This window comes from Magallana gigas, chromosome 3 (genome assembly GCF_963853765.1).
Source record: "Magallana gigas chromosome 3, xbMagGiga1.1, whole genome shotgun sequence".
In the NCBI taxonomy this organism is placed as follows: Eukaryota; Metazoa; Mollusca; class Bivalvia; order Ostreida; family Ostreidae; genus Magallana; species Magallana gigas.
This window is the reverse complement of record NC_088855.1, coordinates 46,116,487-46,128,794: the sequence shown is the minus strand read 5'-3', so window position 1 is coordinate 46,128,794 and position 12,308 is coordinate 46,116,487.

Below are 12,308 nucleotides of genomic sequence, written 5' to 3'. Positions count from 1 at the left end.
CCGTCTGCCTCTAGCTTTCTGAACACCCACAACCGACGGTTGTCCAAAGTATACCATTTCCCGTCTTTCTTACAGACCCTCATTGGTGGAATCTTCTTAATCACATACTGGTGTTTCTTGCATACACTGAGGGTAGAATAAATTGTGTGTCCTTTGTCAAACTTCTCCTTGATAGAGTCTTGGCTGTAGTAAATCTCTGAAGGTTTCATCCTGTAACTGTTACGGGTAGCTCATAGACTTATATTTTCGATTTTGATTCAGTGTATTAATACGTCACATAGTGTGTATCAACAGGCCAAATAGGGTTTAAACATAATTATTTAAAATATTTTTCAAATGGAAACCACTTATCGAAACGAAACTAGTAAATTTGATTTTTATGCTACAGATTTAGAACAGTCAAGTTAAACTTATCACAGAATTATGGTTTTTAAAAAACCAATTCTTTGAGATAATATCTTTTAAATTCACAAAGCTTGTTTTAAATACACAAATATCGTGTTTGTTTAAGAACACTCAATATCATTGGCGTAGTGTGGCCCATTTATATGAATATGCCACCAATTGAAGTCAAACGTTTCAGTGACGTGCGAAGCTCGGAAGGGAGTAGGTGCGGGAGGGGGTATCCCCTCCCCGGAAGGGAGTTAGGGGACATCCCTAGAAAAATTTTCCCAAAAGGACGCAAAACTACAACTTCTGAGAGCAGAAAATTGTTAGTTTCGACAAATTAGTAATGTTTGTCTTACGGCAAAATTATGTAAATTTAAAACCGTGTATTTTCTATTCTCAGTCTATCCTTTTGGGAATAATCAAATTAAATCTGTATTTTGTTAATGGAATTTAAGTCCATTCAAATCCATACTTTGCTACTATTATGTAAACAAAATAAAAAACCATACGTAATTCTATATCAATTTCTTTATCATAACTGATAAAATATACATGTTTTCAGCTCAAAATCATAAAATAAATCTTTTGATTTCACAGGCATGACCGCGTTAAATAATCTATTTCAATTTAGGGACCGGACCACATCATGATCATTATCTTTTCCTTTCATAAAATTCAGTATAATCGCAAAAGTGAAAATGTGATCGATTGAATTCAACGAATATATACAAACATTGCAGGAGTTTAAGGTTTTTAGTGAAAAGAAAACCCTCAAATTTAGCTTTTCGTTGGTTTGAGTTAACACTTTCGCAACCCAATCGCATGTCGTTTGTAATATTAATCGCCACTTTTTTGAACTGAAAAGTTTTGTGGACACGCAACAGAGTTTATGTTAATAACTTTGATTAAGATTTAAAATTTTAAAATATATTTTACATTTTGCTTTACAAAATTATGTGTAGGCAAATGCCTTTTTGCCTTAGTGGACGCTGCGCCACTGAATATGATCACATTACACGAGTATGGAACTTAAGCCATGCAATCAAAAGAATGGCAATAAACTAGAACAACAGAATAGATCACTTTGAAATTTGTTGATTTTAAACTAACAGTAGCAAATTGCTCGTGATTTCTAATACAGTGGAATACTGTATAAAAAGATATGTTCGCCCCGAGTAATTTTCGACAAATAACGGTTGTTAATGATTTCACCCAGATATAAATTCCCCAATCGGCAAAAAATAAATTAAAGGGGGTTTTTTGTTACTATTCATCACAAATAACATACCTAAGCCAATATTCAAAAAGAAGATATCTCTTATATTAAGTGGTTTAATGGCCCCCTAAAAAAGAATCACTTCAGATATCATTATTGACAGAATGTAGAAAAATCAGTAAACAGCTACCTGGTGCAATAGTATTTCTAAAAAAGTTGTTACATGTAAATGCTTAAATTTCATTTTTTTAGCAGTGCTTTGACAAAAGCAGAGTCATGGATGTAGGCTGGGAAATTGCCAACTATAAATAGCACAACGTCAAAAGAAAATCAAACCAAAAAAGGCGTTTTTTGTAGTCATATTAATTACTGTTTTAAAATAAAAAACTATGCATTTTGGACACATACAGTGTATATAATGCACATGGATATCCATTAACCACTATACATAGGATTGGTATTCGGCTGCACATCGAAAAAATGGGGAATTAATTTATTACTCTTGCTTTAAAATTCAATGCACTTTTGATTTTTTCTAGTAGACATTAATAGCCTCTTACAAAATTGTTCTCTGACTCTTTGTTGAAATTGAAAGTATGAGAGAGAGAGAGAGAGAGAGAGAGAGAGAGAGAGAGAGAGAGAGAGAGAGAGAGAGATTGCCAGTCCATGCTACACCAATTGCATGGAGAGAGAGAGAGAGAGAGAGAGAGAGAGAGAGAGAGAGATGTTGCCAGTCCATGCTACAAAATTTGCGTAATGACACGTCAAGAGACCGGTTTTCAGTGCTTTAGTACTTTGATTATGATTTGACATGCATCCAAATAAGAACATGTTTCACAAAATTTTTTAAGTATGGTGAAGATACTGCGCAGTACTCTCACATGTAACCAGATTAAAATTGAATAAACAAAATGAATATGAGGGATTTTCTACAATAATGATATCTGAAGTGATTTTTTTTTTTTTGGGGGGGGGGGGGGTCACAAATCCACTTTAAAGGGGGAATTTATATCTGGGCGAAATTATTAAAAACAATTATCTGTGGAAAATTACTCAGGGCAAACAGAACTCTCTATACTGTATTGTACTGTATTAGAAATCATTAACAATTTGCTACTGTTGGTTCAAATCAACAAATTTCAAATTGATCTACCCTTTCTAGTTTATTGCCCAAAAAGGGGCGATTTATATTACAAAAGACATGCGATTGCGTTGCAAAAATGTCAACTCAAATCAACGGAATGCAAAATTTGAAGGTTTTCTTTTCACTTAAAACCTTAAACTCCAGGTAATGTATGTATATATTCGTTAAATTCAATCGATCACCTTTTCACTTTTGCGATTATAATTCTATGAAAAGGGAACTTCTTACATAATGAACATTATGTGGTCTGGTCCCTATATTTATATAGATTATTGAACGCAGTAATGCATGTCAAACCAAAAATATTTTTTTTCATGATTTTGAGCTGAAAACGTATAGTTTATCAGTTATGATAAAGAAATTGATATAGAATTACGTACGGTTTTTGGTTTTGTGTACAAAATTATAGCAGAGTGTGGTTATGATTCTCTTAAATTTCATGAACGAAATATAGATTTAATTTGCTTATTTCCAAAAGGATAGACTGAGAATAGAAAATACATGTACACGATTTTAAATTTACATAATTTATATATATATATATATATATATATATATATATATATATATATATATATATATATATATATATATATATATATATATATATATATATATATATATATATATATATATATATATATATATATATAACAGTTGTAACTGTGTAAATGAAGGAACGGATTACCATATCTTCTTTTCAGGTTTGTGATGACATGATTTTGCAAAGTTTTTTTCCATGACTATATAATAAAGATTGTTTGTTATATTTAATTATGTAAATTTATTGTTGAGGTGTGAGAAATACATGAATATTGAGCCACAGCGAATTTAAATGATTTCACAATATTTTCTCTTTTATAATGTATGATAGTTTAAATCATACTCAAATTGCAATAAAAATTAAAACTTTTAAGGCGATATTTGCAAACGTGCGTAATGCAATCGGTGTATACATGTTCACAATATCAAATGGCATGTATGTTTGCTCTTCGTGAAAAAAAAAATGAACAATGGCAAAAAAATATAAATTTTTCAATTTTGCATATATTAGGAATATTCAAAAAATGAAATAAAATCACTCCTTAATGAACACCAGAGAAGAAAGCAGGTTAAAGATGAAATACTCGTACACCTGAATTACAAAAAGAAAAGTTTGTACAAAGACAGGAAGAGGGTAGTGGTGATAGAGAAGCGGTCAAGGCTTTACGAGGTTTTTCAGTAAATTAGACTGTCTGTGTGATTATTGCATTTAATCAAATCATAACCGTATTCCACGATGCGGGTCAATATTCAACGGATCAGGGTCTTTATTCAACACCTTTGGTCTCATTATTCAACGTTGAAAAATGACCCCCGCGTAAATTTTCTACCCGGGTCCAAATTCTTCGTTACAGGCTCTGTTAACATTTGTGACTCGTCCTAACTAAGTATGTGTAAAAATATTTGTACGAAGTTTTTTAAAAATATTTTTTTTTTGAAATGAAAGATTATTTTTGAATTGTACATAGAGTTCATGACTATATATTTACATTTACAAAGTATTATTCCCTCTATTTCTTACGAAAACTTATAGTTAATTCATAGCTCTATAGAAACAGCCAGACTGAAATCTACATGCCCCGTTCATCGATTGGTCGAAATCTACAGCGGCTGAAACTTGAGTAGAAACTGACAGGTCTGAAATTGACACGCCCTGTTTATCGATTGGTCTAAACCTACAGCGACCTACAAAATATCACGGACTGCACGAAATAATCATGATGATGCCAGACTCTCAGTCTCACAGGAGACGATTAGGCTGTTACTTTTAGCTTACCTATACTTACGTACATTAACAGTAATTTAGCGAATTTTACTTACTTTTCATAATCAAATTATTGATTTGTTAAAGAGAGATGTTAATATAAACAATAAAATACTTTCTTTGATGATTCGTGTGGGTAATGAAGGTAGCGTTCATTGCAGAAAAAATTTACATAACCCGCTAACGCGGGTTATGTATTTTTTCTGCAATGTCGCTACCTTCATATCCCGAATGAATCACCAAAGAAAGCATTTTATTGTTTAAATAAACGAACGAACGGATTATGATATTTTCTTTTCAAGTTGTGATGACATGATTTCATCAATTTGTTTGTATGAATATATAATTAAGACTTTTTTTAAAATTAAATTTTGTAAATTAATTGCTGTGTGATACTTATGAAATACATTTATAATGAGTCACAAGGAATTTTAACGATTGTAAACACAATTGTTCTTTATGTTATAACTTGGTAGTTGAAATAATGCTGAAATATATAGCAATGGAAATTAATTTTTTCAGGTAATAGTTGCAAAGATGCATAATGCAACCAGTGTATAGACAATATCAACTGGCATATGGGTCTGCTGTTTGTGGAAAAAAATTAACAATGATTAATAAAGTATTTGTACCCGTATATGACCTTGCCAAAATACAATAAAAATGAAATGAACAACATAATATCACATAAATATTCAAGAAATGATATGAAATCATGCCTTTACACTAGAAAAGAAAGCAGCAAAGGGACTGAAATAGAGAAGAAAAAGCGTGTACCAAGACAGGAAGGGGGTAGTAGTGGTGGGGAAAGTTTTAGACCTTAAAAGGAATTCAGCTGTAGTAATTCTAGTCTGTGTGATTATTTCAGTAAAAAAGATAAAATGAACTTGAACCAGTATAATAAAATTGAATAGGATCGAATTTTTGTATCAATTGAGCGGATTGAGATTTTTAAGATTGAGATTTCATTTTTTAAAACTAATATTGCACACCACAAGTATCAAACATGGCTATGATTTTATTAAGCAACCCAATGTTTATATTTTCAACCAATATACACGTGGTTGAATACGAACGATAGCTCTGTTCTGAATATTACCGTTTGATATAAATAACCAATAGATAGTGAGATAAGACATACATCTTAAAAGATTTTCATGTTTTAACAGAAATCAAAGAAGGATATGATATGAAAATATCCAGTACTTACGTATTTTAAGAATATTATCCAAACACTTATATATACTTCGCTCGAAATTTCACAGGAACGGAACAAACCTCGGTGAAGTCTCGTGAACTTTCATTCGAGCACCTCTGGATTTATTACATACTTGGCAACGATATAGAAAACATTCCGAACACATTCGCAGGGGTGAAGATGCTCATGGGCAGAATCACTCACATTAGTAACAGCTCTTGAGTGAATTTTTGCATTCTTCTCTGTCCTCATTAAAGTTTTTGTTTTCCAATTGCTGCTACATCCTGGCCTCGCTAAGATAAAGGATGTTTGGTGCAATAGGTTAAGATATTTACTCCAAAAGTTTTGGTTTATAACACATTCTCATTAATTTTTTGAGTTTTTCCACTGTATGCCTTGACTCAATATCGGTTATTTAAAATCAACAGAACGAAACGCTCATGTTTTAAAGAACTTTGAAATACCAACAATCAGGTTTAAACAAAACCAAATTTCGGAGTATTAATTGGACTTATAAAGAATCAAAATCGAAAATAAATAACAAAAAGTATAATTACATAAGCGGTTCTGGAAATACAAATCGAAACGAACAAAAAAACGAGCGATAACGCAAGTGGTTTACTATCGGACATTGTTTACATTCAACCGGCCATCTCATCAACTTTTTTGTTTTAACCTGAAACAATTGTTTGTGAAGATACTAGTGCACGAATTTTATTACAGTAAAACACGCCTATAACGAAGTGCTGGGAACGGGCGATTTTGCTTCGTTATAAGCGTAATTCGTTATATCCGTCAAGTTTACAACATGTTATATAGTCTCGGGGAATGAAAATAATTTCGCTGTAAGCATCAATTCATTGTAAGCGTGTTTGTTATAACCGTGTTTTACTGGGTGGGAAGTATATATAGCTTCTTAACAATGAGGCATTAAGAGATTTATTTCAGCCAAGACTCTATGAAGAATACGTTTGACAACGGCTAATCAATATATTCTACTCTCCAAATGTGTAAAGAGGACCCCTTTGAGATATATCGGATTCCAACAATGAGGGTCTGTATGAAGAACGGGAAATGGTTTACGTTGGACAATCGCAGAGTGTGGTTTTTCAAAAGATTGGAAGAAAGCAGTTACATTACATTTGTGGATGTCTTTAGGGTAAGCAGATTGTTTGACGGCGAGAAAGTTTACAACAACGAACGGCGGAGTAAGTGTTCGTATTCACCAACCTCAAGTTGATTTGGTTGATTTTGATGAATATGATACTATGATCGATGATGACGAACAATTCATTGATTTTGATGATATCGGGTGAGGATATGATTTAAAACAGTTTTTAGTGTTCGTACTGAAGAAATAGTTGCCAGAATTCTTGTCTGTCAAATATTGCATATTTTATTTTGAAATAAAGAAAATTCTATGATTTGAGGTCTTTCTTTAATTAAATCTTCTTTATTTAGACTGTTTTCATCAAAGAGAAAAAAATAAAGATAACTTAAAGATATATAAATATATAAAACATAAAGGAGAGGAACTTGTCAGTTGTTAGAACTTGTTTCTAACCCTTTTTTTAATCAATAAAATATGTTCAAAACCAAAATATATAAAACTTACAAAAATATTAAGGTTTTCTATATCGTTACAGAGTTATTGAATTATAGTGTTGATATGGTCTGATACGTTTGTGTGTGAAAAATGACAATACGGTGTTAAAAAAAATCATAAAGCATCTTTTTAAAATATGAACAGTGCCGACCAAATCTTTTTAAAACAAAAATTTCCAAAACATCACCACATAATTTAACATGTTTATATTGTCTTTGTTTGTTGTTTGTTTCTGCTATCACAAATGGAAGGGGGTTTTGACATATCTTATGAATGCTAAATCAACGTTTGACTTCCAAAAAAATATGGCAGTTATCAAAATAAATTGAAATCGTTGACAATTTTCCTCTAGAAAAACTTCCGCATGAAAACATTTACGTTTATGATTTTAATAGAAGATTAAAACAGTGAACACAGGTGGGATTACTTTAAAGCAATTAAGAAAAAATTAAGACACAGAATATACAAAAATAGACAGAACTATCATCTAGTTGAATATATTTTCATTCGGTAGATTTTTTTTTACACCTTTCAAAAAATATATAGTTTGATATAATAAACTTACTATAAATGCCCAAACATTTGCCGGAATGGACATTTTATCCACATGATTTTAATCAATTTTGCTTTAGTAAAGAATTCATAATACCTGTAGGTGTGAACAACACCATAAAGAGAGTTTATTAAAACAACACATTCCAACAAAACAATTAATAAAAGTTTCTTTAATTTATTAATGAGAACAGTCATTACAAACAAATTATAACTGCAACTAATGAGGCTGGATCGTGAACCAATTAACCATAAGATTATTCATTCATACTTTATTTCCTCCTTAAGGAGATAATGAAAATACATACAAGTTATAAATTTTCAGAAAACATCAAATAATAAGGAAAAGGGTGAAAAGAAAAAAAAAGATGACTAACATAAACATATATACATAAAATATACATGATTGTATCCTGCACTATTGTTCACAAAAATTTCGTCAGACCTGGAAGTTATGAGCTCACATTGCACTTGAACGGAGGGCTCTGAAGTATCGGGCGGCACAAAAACGCACTAAACGAAAATTGGTCAGGTAAAAGGACCCATGGAGTGACTTGTCGAGCGGAGTAGAAGTATGGCGACTAATAAGAGTCATATATAGGTCATCTTCAGAGAGACCACTTATTTCTGCAATTAGTGGAATATCAAAAGAATTAATAATTACGCTCCACCACCTATTACGAAGATCGTAAGTAACTGGACACGTACATGAGGAGTGACAGAAGACATCCCTGGATGCGCGATTGCACAACACACAGATATTTAGATTTTCATGATAATTACAATGCATATTTGAACACAATTTGGCAATAAATTTACACAAGTTGATTTTGTCGGGAGTTGATGGTAATTTCCATATAGATGAAGGTATGAACCTGGAAAAAATTTCTCGGAAGAAGGAAAAGTCTGAATCATAGGACATGCGTCTCTCTCGATCTCTGTTATGAGACGATTTCACAGTTCGTCTGACAATTTTTTTCCAGGAGCCTTTTGTTGGGAAGTTCCATTAAACAGCCATTTTTGTAAGTAGTCTGCAAGGTCATAAAGATGAAGGATTGTTATGATGTCCGGGATAAATCCTTTTTGCTTGTCCGACATACGTAGCATAAAGGACATCAACCGAGTGAGAAAGATTTTTTTCGGCAGGGCATCATAATCCAAGCGGCAGATTCTTCCGAAGAAAAGCAGTTTTCTTGGGTCAATTTTTGCTGATATAGGTTGAAAGTTGAAAAGTGACTCGGATATATCAGATCTGCATAGTTTGGGAAGTTCCAGGGCATTTTTGCATACAAAGTGTTGAAATGTATTAAGTTGCTGTAGATTTGAAGAGGTCATATTACTCCACAGTTCACAACCATACAAAACCGATGGAAGAACTACACATTTATAAAGGTGAGACACTGTTGCAGGATTTAAGTACTTGGATCCAATGTCAGATAATAAGATTTTTTACCCTTTTTATATGCATCAGATATCGCGACCGATAGTTTGCACTTAGAGTTGATGGTAATACCTAGGTGGTTGTACGACTCTTTCTGTGGTACTTCAGTTTGTCCATGATGCCATAAGAATTCACTTTTTCGATTGTTGCACTTATCAGAGAATGTTAATACGCAGGATTTTGACGCGTTGAATTTAAAACGCCACTTGCACGAATATGAGTACGCAACATCCAATAATCTCTGAAGCTGCACTGGCGAAGTGGAGATGAACGATAGGTCATCAGCTAGCGAAGGACAGCTGCTTCTTACTCCAAGAACACCAGAGTTTGGACAGTTGAGTTCCAAGTCATTCATCAGATCATTGATAAATACCAAATACAAAAAAGTAGATAATACCCAACCTTGCCGGACGCCTTGGTGTACAGAAAACCATCTTGATCGTGTCTGATTGACAACCACTGAACTGACCGTGTTGGAATGGCAGTTTTGTATCAATGACCTGGTTTTGCCAGTGATTCCAAGATTGAAAAGTTTAAAACGAAGTCCATTTCTCCAGACAGTATCGAAAGCGTTACTTGTATCAAGAAAGCTGACATAGACATTATTATTTTGTTCAAGGTTATGGAAAACTGTCTCCTGTAGATCAAAGGAAGCTGTTAAGCAGCCGAGATTGTTTTGGAAGCCTTGTTGCTGTGGATTGGGGAATTTCGAGTGTTGTAGGATCTGACTATTTATGCGTGATAGAATTATCTTTTCGAATATTTTAAAAATGCATGGCAATAGAGCTACTGGCCTATAACTCTTACAGGAGTCTTTTGGTTTCCCTGCACCTTTATAAATTGGAATGATGAGTCCTTGTTTCCATTCAGTGGGGATTTTGCCACTGTCAATGATTGCATTAAACAGTATCGCAATACAGATTGTTAGAGTTTCGCCTCTCATTTTCAGGATGATGTTTTTACATATAGATCTTCATTATATCAAAAATTGACCGGCACTGCAGGTTTTTAAAAAGTTATTAATCTAGTTTAACATTGTAAGTGAGTATGTTCTTACCGATACATTGCTACCCCCTAGCACGTTTCAGATTGTTGACAAAATCGAAAACTGCTGTTCAGACGGCTTCATGCTGAGCAATATTTAACGAGATAAGTCCAATCACCCCAAACTTCGAATTCACATCAATAAACAATTGTTCTGCAACTTTAAATAATTTAAAAAGCTTGCTGATAGAATAAACATAAACTTTTCCTTACTTTATCGATCTAAACTCCTCTCTCGATTTGATAGAGTCTCAAACTGGTCTCTTTAAAATCCCGTGAATGACGTATTTTGGTGTTCTCGGGGTTTTTTAGCTTTCCCATAATATAAAAATCAGAAAGGCTCCGATTATGCTAATAAGGCTGTGAGGTGTGAATTAGACTTATAAAGAATCAAAATCGAAAATATATAACAAAAAGTATAATTACATAAGCAGTTCTGGTAATACAAATCGAAACTAACAAACAAACGAGCGATAACGCCAGTCGTTTACTATCGGACACCTTTAATATTCAACCGGTCATCGCATCAAATTTTGAAAGGCTATCCTTCTTGCTTTAACCTAAAACAATTGTTTGTGAAGATACTTGTGCACGAATTCATTTAGTGAGAAGTATATATAGCTTCTTAACAATGAGGCCTTCAGAGATTTATTACAGCCAGGACTCTATCAAGAATACGTTTGACAATGGTCAATCCATATATTCTACTCTCCGAATGTGTAAAGAGGATCCCTTTGAGATAGATCTGATTCCAAGAATGAGGGTCTGTATGAAGAACGGGAAATGGTTCACGTTGGACAATCGCAGACTGTGGGTTTTCAGAGGACTTGAAGAAAGCGGTCACATTACATTAGTGGATGTCATTAGGGTAAGCAGCGATTGTTTGACCGCGAGAAAGTTTACAACCACGAACGGCGGAGTTAGTGTTCGAATTCGACAACCTCGTGTTGATTTTGATGATCAAGATGGATATGATGATGATGAATTGTTCGATGGTAGCGATGATTTTCTTGATTTTGATGATTTCTGGTATTGATATTATTCAAAACAGGTTTTAGTTTTCGTACTGTCGAACCAGTTGATTGTGCATGGAATTACCCACAATTCTTGTCTGTTAAATTTTGAATATTTTGTCTTGAAATAAAAAATTCTGAGCTTTGAGATCGTAATTATTATTTTTTTTTGATTTTATCCTTTTTATATAAACTGGATTTATTAAGCAAATAAAAAACGTACATTAAGGTTGATATTGTCTCAAACGTTTGCGAGTGAAAATTGTGCAATACACTGTTATGTATACATGTAAAAAACACCATAACGCATCTTTTGTAAGCTAAGTCCAAATCATCATTAAACAAAACTTTCTAAAATATCATCATATAATACAAAACAAAATATGATATAAAAATATAATATAACAAGTTATACTTGTTTTTACAAGTTTAACAATTTGTGGTATTAAATTCAAAAATATGTTTTGATCGATCCTAAATGGGCTACCGTACATACTTGTGTAATGTGATCACATTGAGTGTTTTTGACAAACATGATGCTTGTGTATTTTACACAAAAAATTTTAAGAATATAACAACAAAAATTTTAAAATTTCAAATGTTGACCACGTTTTTAAACCGAAACTAAACACGTTAAATTTATTGATACTTTAATAAAACATATCAGGAGAAAACAATTTTTCTTGCGACCAAAAAGTTTATTTCCAAGACGGATCTTTGAAAAGAGTTGATACATTGTATGAACTATTGATTACAGCACTGCATAAAATCAAAATTAAAAATTCACGACCTTCGTGTAACCCCGTAACAGGTACAGGATGAAACCCTCAGAGATTTACTACAGCCAAGACTCTATCAAGGATAAATTTGGCAACGGACATGTATACAATTTATTCT